Below are 9,774 nucleotides of genomic sequence, written 5' to 3'. Positions count from 1 at the left end.
TTCTGTGTTTTCATTTTTTTTAATCTGTAGCTATAAAATACAACAGGATGGGTGGTGGCCTGGCTCAAGTCACCTTACCCTCGGGTAGATTTGTAGGTTCAATTCACTATTAGGCTTAGATATGATCGGAACCATTTGCTTGGCTTCAAAAGCTTGGGCTGTGATGCGATAGAATTCTAGCTCCCTTTAAATAATGCCTTTTGCAGCATCATTGTTATTGTTTACTGTCATGTTGTTTAGCTTAAAGTAGTGTTTTTTATCACTACGGAGTATTTAGTTTAGCATTTAGTCAAGCAGTTTAGCTAAAACTAAAATGCCCCCTTGTTTTTCACTAAGCACAGCACACAATTTGACAGCTTTCATCTCTTACACTCTTCCACTTAGAATGCCATAGTTTTCAAAGAATTTTTTTTTTTTTTTTTGTTTTTTTTTTTTAAGTACCGTATAGTACTTTGTCACATTTCTGTGTTTTCATTTTTTTTAATCTGTAGCTATAAAATACAACAGGATGGGTGGTGGCCTGGCTCAAGTCACCTTACCCTCGGGTAGATTTGTAGGTTCAATTCACTATTAGGCTTAGATATGATCGGAACCATTTGCTTGGCTTCAAAAGCTTGGGCTGTGATGCGATAGAATTCTAGCTCCCTTTAAATAATGCCTTTTGCAGCATCATTGTTATTGTTTACTGTCATGTTGTTTAGCTTAAAGTAGTGTTTTTTATCACTACGGAGTATTTAGTTTAGCATTTAGTCAAGCAGTTTAGCTAAAACTAAAATGCCCCCTTGTTTTTCACTAAGCACAGCACACAATTTGACAGCTTTCATCTCTTACACTCTTCCACTTAGAATGCCATAGTTTTCAAAGAATTTTTTTTTTTTTGTTTTTTTTTTTTAAGTACCGTATAGTACTTTGTCACATTTCTGTGTTTTCATTTTTTTTAATCTGTAGCTATAAAATACAACAGGATGGGTGGTGGCCTGGCTCAAGTCACCTTACCCTCGGGTAGATTTGTAGGTTCAATTCACTATTAGGCTTAGATATGATCGGAACCATTTGCTTGGCTTCAAAAGCTTGGGCTGTGATGCGATAGAATTCTAGCTCCCTTTAAATAATGCCTTTTGCAGCATCATTGTTATTGTTTACTGTCATGTTGTTTAGCTTAAAGTAGTGTTTTTTATCACTACGGAGTATTTAGTTTAGCATTTAGTCAAGCAGTTTAGCTAAAACTAAAATGCCCCCTTGTTTTTCACTAAGCACAGCACACAATTTGACAGCTTTCATCTCTTACACTCTTCCACTTAGAATGCCATAGTTTTCAAAGAATTTTTTTTTTTTTTTTTTTTTTTTTTTAAGTACCGTATAGTACTTTGTCACATTTCTGTGTTTTCATTTTTTTTAATCTGTAGCTATAAAATACAACAGGATGGGTGGTGGCCTGGCTCAAGTCACCTTACCCTCGGGTAGATTTGTAGGTTCAATTCACTATTAGGCTTAGATATGATCGGAACCATTTGCTTGGCTTCAAAAGCTTGGGCTGTGATGCGATAGAATTCTAGCTCCCTTTAAATAATGCCTTTTGCAGCATCATTGTTATTGTTTACTGTCATGTTGTTTAGCTTAAAGTAGTGTTTTTTATCACTACGGAGTATTTAGTTTAGCATTTAGTCAAGCATTCAGCTAAAACTAAAATGCCCCCTTGTTTTTCACTAAGCACAGCACACAATTTGACAGCTTTCATCTCTTACACTCTTCCACTTAGAATGCCATAGTTTTCAAAGAATTTTTTTTTTTTTTTTTGTTTTTTTTTTTTAAGTACCGTATAGTACTTTGTCACATTTCTGTGTTTTCATTTTTTTTAATCTGTAGCTATAAAATACAACAGGATGGGTGGTGGCCTGGCTCAAGTCACCTTACCCTCGGGTAGATTTGTAGGTTCAATTCACTATTAGGCTTAGATATGATCGGAACCATTTGCTTGGCTTCAAAAGCTTGGGCTGTGATGCGATAGAATTCTAGCTCCCTTTAAATAATGCCTTTTGCAGCATCATTGTTATTGTTTACTGTCATGTTGTTTAGCTTAAAGTAGTGTTTTTTATCACTACGGAGTATTTAGTTTAGCATTTAGTCAAGCAGTTTAGCTAAAACTAAAATGCCCCCTTGTTTTTCACTAAGCACAGCACACAATTTGACAGCTTTCATCTCTTACACTCTTCCACTTAGAATGCCATAGTTTTCAAAGAATATTTTTTTTTTTTTTTTTTTTTTTTTTTAAGTACCGTATAGTACTTTGTCACATTTCTGTGTTTTCATTTTTTTTAATCTGTAGCTATAAAATACAACAGGATGGGTGGTGGCCTGGCTCAAGTCACCTTACCCTCGGGTAGATTTGTAGGTTCAATTCACTATTAGGCTTAGATATGATCGGAACCATTTGCTTGGCTTCAAAAGCTTGGGCTGTGATGCGATAGAATTCTAGCTCCCTTTAAATAATGCCTTTTGCAGCATCATTGTTATTGTTTACTGTCATGTTGTTTAGCTTAAAGTAGTGTTTTTTATCACTACGGAGTATTTAGTTTAGCATTTAGTCAAGCAGTTTAGCTAAAACTAAAATGCCCCCTTGTTTTTCACTAAGCACAGCACACAATTTGACAGCTTTCATCTCTTACACTCTTCCACTTAGAATGCCATAGTTTTCAAAGAATTTTTTTTTTTTTTTTTGTTTTTTTTTTTTAAGTACCGTATAGTACTTTGTCACATTTCTGTGTTTTCATTTTTTTTAATCTGTAGCTATAAAATACAACAGGATGGGTGGTGGCCTGGCTCAAGTCACCTTACCCTCGGGTAGATTTGTAGGTTCAATTCACTATTAGGCTTAGATATGATCGGAACCATTTGCTTGGCTTCAAAAGCTTGGGCTGTGATGCGATAGAATTCTAGCTCCCTTTAAATAATGCCTTTTGCAGCATCATTGTTATTGTTTACTGTCATGTTGTTTAGCTTAAAGTAGTGTTTTTTATCACTACGGAGTATTTAGTTTAGCATTTAGTCAAGCAGTTTAGCTAAAACTAAAATGCCCCCTTGTTTTTCACTAAGCACAGCACACAATTTGACAGCTTTCATCTCTTACACTCTTCCACTTAGAATGCCATAGTTTTCAAAGAATTTTTTTTTTTTTTTTTTTTTTTTTTTAAGTACCGTATAGTACTTTGTCACATTTCTGTGTTTTCATTTTTTTTAATCTGTAGCTATAAAATACAACAGGATGGGTGGTGGCCTGGCTCAAGTCACCTTACCCTCGGGTAGATTTGTAGGTTCAATTCACTATTAGGCTTAGATATGATCGGAACCATTTGCTTGGCTTCAAAAGCTTGGGCTGTGATGCGATAGAATTCTAGCTCCCTTTAAATAATGCCTTTTGCAGCATCATTGTTATTGTTTACTGTCATGTTGTTTAGCTTAAAGTAGTGTTTTTTATCACTACGGAGTATTTAGTTTAGCATTTAGTCAAGCAGTTTAGCTAAAACTAAAATGCCCCCTTGTTTTTCACTAAGCACAGCACACAATTTGACAGCTTTCATCTCTTACACTCTTCCACTTAGAATGCCATAGTTTTCAAAGAATTTTTTTTTTTTTTTTTTTTTTTTTTTAAGTACCGTATAGTACTTTGTCACATTTCTGTGTTTTCATTTTTTTTAATCTGTAGCTATAAAATACAACAGGATGGGTGGTGGCCTGGCTCAAGTCACCTTACCCTCGGGTAGATTTGTAGGTTCAATTCACTATTAGGCTTAGATATGATCGGAACCATTTGCTTGGCTTCAAAAGCTTGGGCTGTGATGCGATAGAATTCTAGCTCCCTTTAAATAATGCCTTTTGCAGCATCATTGTTATTGTTTACTGTCATGTTGTTTAGCTTAAAGTAGTGTTTTTTATCACTACGGAGTATTTAGTTTAGCATTTAGTCAAGCAGTTTAGCTAAAACTAAAATGCCCCCTTGTTTTTCACTAAGCACAGCACACAATTTGACAGCTTTCATCTCTTACACTCTTCCACTTAGAATGCCATAGTTTTCAAAGAATTTTTTTTTTTTTGTTTTTTTTTTTTAAGTACCGTATAGTACTTTGTCACATTTCTGTGTTTTCATTTTTTTTAATCTGTAGCTATAAAATACAACAGGATGGGTGGTGGCCTGGCTCAAGTCACCTTACCCTCGGGTAGATTTGTAGGTTCAATTCACTATTAGGCTTAGATATGATCGGAACCATTTGCTTGGCTTCAAAAGCTTGGGCTGTGATGCGATAGAATTCTAGCTCCCTTTAAATAATGCCTTTTGCAGCATCATTGTTATTGTTTACTGTCATGTTGTTTAGCTTAAAGTAGTGTTTTTTATCACTACGGAGTATTTAGTTTAGCATTTAGTCAAGCAGTTTAGCTAAAACTAAAATGCCCCCTTGTTTTTCACTAAGCACAGCACACAATTTGACAGCTTTCATCTCTTACACTCTTCCACTTAGAATGCCATAGTTTTCAAAGAATTTTTTTTTTTTTGTTTTTTTTTTTTAAGTACCGTATAGTACTTTGTCACATTTCTGTGTTTTCATTTTTTTTAATCTGTAGCTATAAAATACAACAGGATGGGTGGTGGCCTGGCTCAAGTCACCTTACCCTCGGGTAGATTTGTAGGTTCAATTCACTATTAGGCTTAGATATGATCGGAACCATTTGCTTGGCTTCAAAAGCTTGGGCTGTGATGCGATAGAATTCTAGCTCCCTTTAAATAATGCCTTTTGCAGCATCATTGTTATTGTTTACTGTCATGTTGTTTAGCTTAAAGTAGTGTTTTTTATCACTACGGAGTATTTAGTTTAGCATTTAGTCAAGCAGTTTAGCTAAAACTAAAATGCCCCCTTGTTTTTCACTAAGCACAGCACACAATTTGACAGCTTTCATCTCTTACACTCTTCCACTTAGAATGCCATAGTTTTCAAAGAATTTTTTTTTTTTTTTTTTTTTTTTTAAGTACCGTATAGTACTTTGTCACATTTCTGTGTTTTCATTTTTTTTAATCTGTAGCTATAAAATACAACAGGATGGGTGGTGGCCTGGCTCAAGTCACCTTACCCTCGGGTAGATTTGTAGGTTCAATTCACTATTAGGCTTAGATATGATCGGAACCATTTGCTTGGCTTCAAAAGCTTGGGCTGTGATGCGATAGAATTCTAGCTCCCTTTAAATAATGCCTTTTGCAGCATCATTGTTATTGTTTACTGTCATGTTGTTTAGCTTAAAGTAGTGTTTTTTATCACTACGGAGTATTTAGTTTAGCATTTAGTCAAGCAGTTTAGCTAAAACTAAAATGCCCCCTTGTTTTTCACTAAGCACAGCACACAATTTGACAGCTTTCATCTCTTACACTCTTCCACTTAGAATGCCATAGTTTTCAAAGAATTTTTTTTTTTTTTTTTTTTTTTTTAAGTACCGTATAGTACTTTGTCACATTTCTGTGTTTTCATTTTTTTTAATCTGTAGCTATAAAATACAACAGGATGGGTGGTGGCCTGGCTCAAGTCACCTTACCCTCGGGTAGATTTGTAGGTTCAATTCACTATTAGGCTTAGATATGATCGGAACCATTTGCTTGGCTTCAAAAGCTTGGGCTGTGATGCGATAGAATTCTAGCTCCCTTTAAATAATGCCTTTTGCAGCATCATTGTTATTGTTTACTGTCATGTTGTTTAGCTTAAAGTAGTGTTTTTTATCACTACGGAGTATTTAGTTTAGCATTTAGTCAAGCAGTTTAGCTAAAACTAAAATGCCCCCTTGTTTTTCACTAAGCACAGCACACAATTTGACAGCTTTCATCTCTTACACTCTTCCACTTAGAATGCCATAGTTTTCAAAGAATTTTTTTTTTTTTTTTTTTTTTTTTAAGTACCGTATAGTACTTTGTCACATTTCTGTGTTTTCATTTTTTTTAATCTGTAGCTATAAAATACAACAGGATGGGTGGTGGCCTGGCTCAAGTCACCTTACCCTCGGGTAGATTTGTAGGTTCAATTCACTATTAGGCTTAGATATGATCGGAACCATTTGCTTGGCTTCAAAAGCTTGGGCTGTGATGCGATAGAATTCTAGCTCCCTTTAAATAATGCCTTTTGCAGCATCATTGTTATTGTTTACTGTCATGTTGTTTAGCTTAAAGTAGTGTTTTTTATCACTACGGAGTATTTAGTTTAGCATTTAGTCAAGCAGTTTAGCTAAAACTAAAATGCCCCCTTGTTTTTCACTAAGCACAGCACACAATTTGACAGCTTTCATCTCTTACACTCTTCCACTTAGAATGCCATAGTTTTCAAAGAATTTTTTTTTTTTTTTTTTTTTTTTTAAGTACCGTATAGTACTTTGTCACATTTCTGTGTTTTCATTTTTTTTAATCTGTAGCTATAAAATACAACAGGATGGGTGGTGGCCTGGCTCAAGTCACCTTACCCTCGGGTAGATTTGTAGGTTCAATTCACTATTAGGCTTAGATATGATCGGAACCATTTGCTTGGCTTCAAAAGCTTGGGCTGTGATGCGATAGAATTCTAGCTCCCTTTAAATAATGCCTTTTGCAGCATCATTGTTATTGTTTACTGTCATGTTGTTTAGCTTAAAGTAGTGTTTTTTATCACTACGGAGTATTTAGTTTAGCATTTAGTCAAGCAGTTTAGCTAAAACTAAAATGCCCCCTTGTTTTTCACTAAGCACAGCACACAATTTGACAGCTTTCATCTCTTACACTCTTCCACTTAGAATGCCATAGTTTTCAAAGAATTTTTTTTTTTTTGTTTTTTTTTTTTAAGTACCGTATAGTACTTTGTCACATTTCTGTGTTTTCATTTTTTTTAATCTGTAGCTATAAAATACAACAGGATGGGTGGTGGCCTGGCTCAAGTCACCTTACCCTCGGGTAGATTTGTAGGTTCAATTCACTATTAGGCTTAGATATGATCGGAACCATTTGCTTGGCTTCAAAAGCTTGGGCTGTGATGCGATAGAATTCTAGCTCCCTTTAAATAATGCCTTTTGCAGCATCATTGTTATTGTTTACTGTCATGTTGTTTAGCTTAAAGTAGTGTTTTTTATCACTACGGAGTATTTAGTTTAGCATTTAGTCAAGCAGTTTAGCTAAAACTAAAATGCCCCCTTGTTTTTCACTAAGCACAGCACACAATTTGACAGCTTTCATCTCTTACACTCTTCCACTTAGAATGCCATAGTTTTCAAAGAATTTTTTTTTTTTTGTTTTTTTTTTTTAAGTACCGTATAGTACTTTGTCACATTTCTGTGTTTTCATTTTTTTTAATCTGTAGCTATAAAATACAACAGGATGGGTGGTGGCCTGGCTCAAGTCACCTTACCCTCGGGTAGATTTGTAGGTTCAATTCACTATTAGGCTTAGATATGATCGGAACCATTTGCTTGGCTTCAAAAGCTTGGGCTGTGATGCGATAGAATTCTAGCTCCCTTTAAATAATGCCTTTTGCAGCATCATTGTTATTGTTTACTGTCATGTTGTTTAGCTTAAAGTAGTGTTTTTTATCACTACGGAGTATTTAGTTTAGCATTTAGTCAAGCAGTTTAGCTAAAACTAAAATGCCCCCTTGTTTTTCACTAAGCACAGCACACAATTTGACAGCTTTCATCTCTTACACTCTTCCACTTAGAATGCCATAGTTTTCAAAGAATTTTTTTTTTTTTTTTTTTTTTTTTTTAAGTACCGTATAGTACTTTGTCACATTTCTGTGTTTTCATTTTTTTTAATCTGTAGCTATAAAATACAACAGGATGGGTGGTGGCCTGGCTCAAGTCACCTTACCCTCGGGTAGATTTGTAGGTTCAATTCACTATTAGGCTTAGATATGATCGGAACCATTTGCTTGGCTTCAAAAGCTTGGGCTGTGATGCGATAGAATTCTAGCTCCCTTTAAATAATGCCTTTTGCAGCATCATTGTTATTGTTTACTGTCATGTTGTTTAGCTTAAAGTAGTGTTTTTTATCACTACGGAGTATTTAGTTTAGCATTTAGTCAAGCAGTTTAGCTAAAACTAAAATGCCCCCTTGTTTTTCACTAAGCACAGCACACAATTTGACAGCTTTCATCTCTTACACTCTTCCACTTAGAATGCCATAGTTTTCAAAGAATTTTTTTTTTTTTTTTTTTTTTTTTAAGTACCGTATAGTACTTTGTCACATTTCTGTGTTTTCATTTTTTTTAATCTGTAGCTATAAAATACAACAGGATGGGTGGTGGCCTGGCTCAAGTCACCTTACCCTCGGGTAGATTTGTAGGTTCAATTCACTATTAGGCTTAGATATGATCGGAACCATTTGCTTGGCTTCAAAAGCTTGGGCTGTGATGCGATAGAATTCTAGCTCCCTTTAAATAATGCCTTTTGCAGCATCATTGTTATTGTTTACTGTCATGTTGTTTAGCTTAAAGTAGTGTTTTTTATCACTACGGAGTATTTAGTTTAGCATTTAGTCAAGCAGTTTAGCTAAAACTAAAATGCCCCCTTGTTTTTCACTAAGCACAGCACACAATTTGACAGCTTTCATCTCTTACACTCTTCCACTTAGAATGCCATAGTTTTCAAAGAATTTTTTTTTTTTTGTTTTTTTTTTTTAAGTACCGTATAGTACTTTGTCACATTTCTGTGTTTTCATTTTTTTTAATCTGTAGCTATAAAATACAACAGGATGGGTGGTGGCCTGGCTCAAGTCACCTTACCCTCGGGTAGATTTGTAGGTTCAATTCACTATTAGGCTTAGATATGATCGGAACCATTTGCTTGGCTTCAAAAGCTTGGGCTGTGATGCGATAGAATTCTAGCTCCCTTTAAATAATGCCTTTTGCAGCATCATTGTTATTGTTTACTGTCATGTTGTTTAGCTTAAAGTAGTGTTTTTTATCACTACGGAGTATTTAGTTTAGCATTTAGTCAAGCAGTTTAGCTAAAACTAAAATGCCCCCTTGTTTTTCACTAAGCACAGCACACAATTTGACAGCTTTCATCTCTTACACTCTTCCACTTAGAATGCCATAGTTTTCAAAGAATTTTTTTTTTTTTTTTTGTTTTTTTTTTTTAAGTACCGTATAGTACTTTGTCACATTTCTGTGTTTTCATTTTTTTTAATCTGTAGCTATAAAATACAACAGGATGGGTGGTGGCCTGGCTCAAGTCACCTTACCCTCGGGTAGATTTGTAGGTTCAATTCACTATTAGGCTTAGATATGATCGGAACCATTTGCTTGGCTTCAAAAGCTTGGGCTGTGATGCGATAGAATTCTAGCTCCCTTTAAATAATGCCTTTTGCAGCATCATTGTTATTGTTTACTGTCATGTTGTTTAGCTTAAAGTAGTGTTTTTTATCACTACGGAGTATTTAGTTTAGCATTTAGTCAAGCAGTTTAGCTAAAACTAAAATGCCCCCTTGTTTTTCACTAAGCACAGCACACAATTTGACAGCTTTCATCTCTTACACTCTTCCACTTAGAATGCCATAGTTTTCAAAGAATTTTTTTTTTTTTGTTTTTTTTTTTTAAGTACCGTATAGTACTTTGTCACATTTCTGTGTTTTCATTTTTTTTAATCTGTAGCTATAAAATACAACAGGATGGGTGGTGGCCTGGCTCAAGTCACCTTACCCTCGGGTAGATTTGTAGGTTCAATTCACTATTAGGCTTAGATATGATCGGAACCATTTGCTTGGCTTCAAAAGCTTGGGCT

This window comes from Tachysurus vachellii, chromosome 21, assembly GCF_030014155.1.
Source record: "Tachysurus vachellii isolate PV-2020 chromosome 21, HZAU_Pvac_v1, whole genome shotgun sequence".
In the NCBI taxonomy this organism is placed as follows: Eukaryota; Metazoa; Chordata; class Actinopteri; order Siluriformes; family Bagridae; genus Tachysurus; species Tachysurus vachellii.
This window is presented reverse-complemented; position numbering follows the sequence as displayed.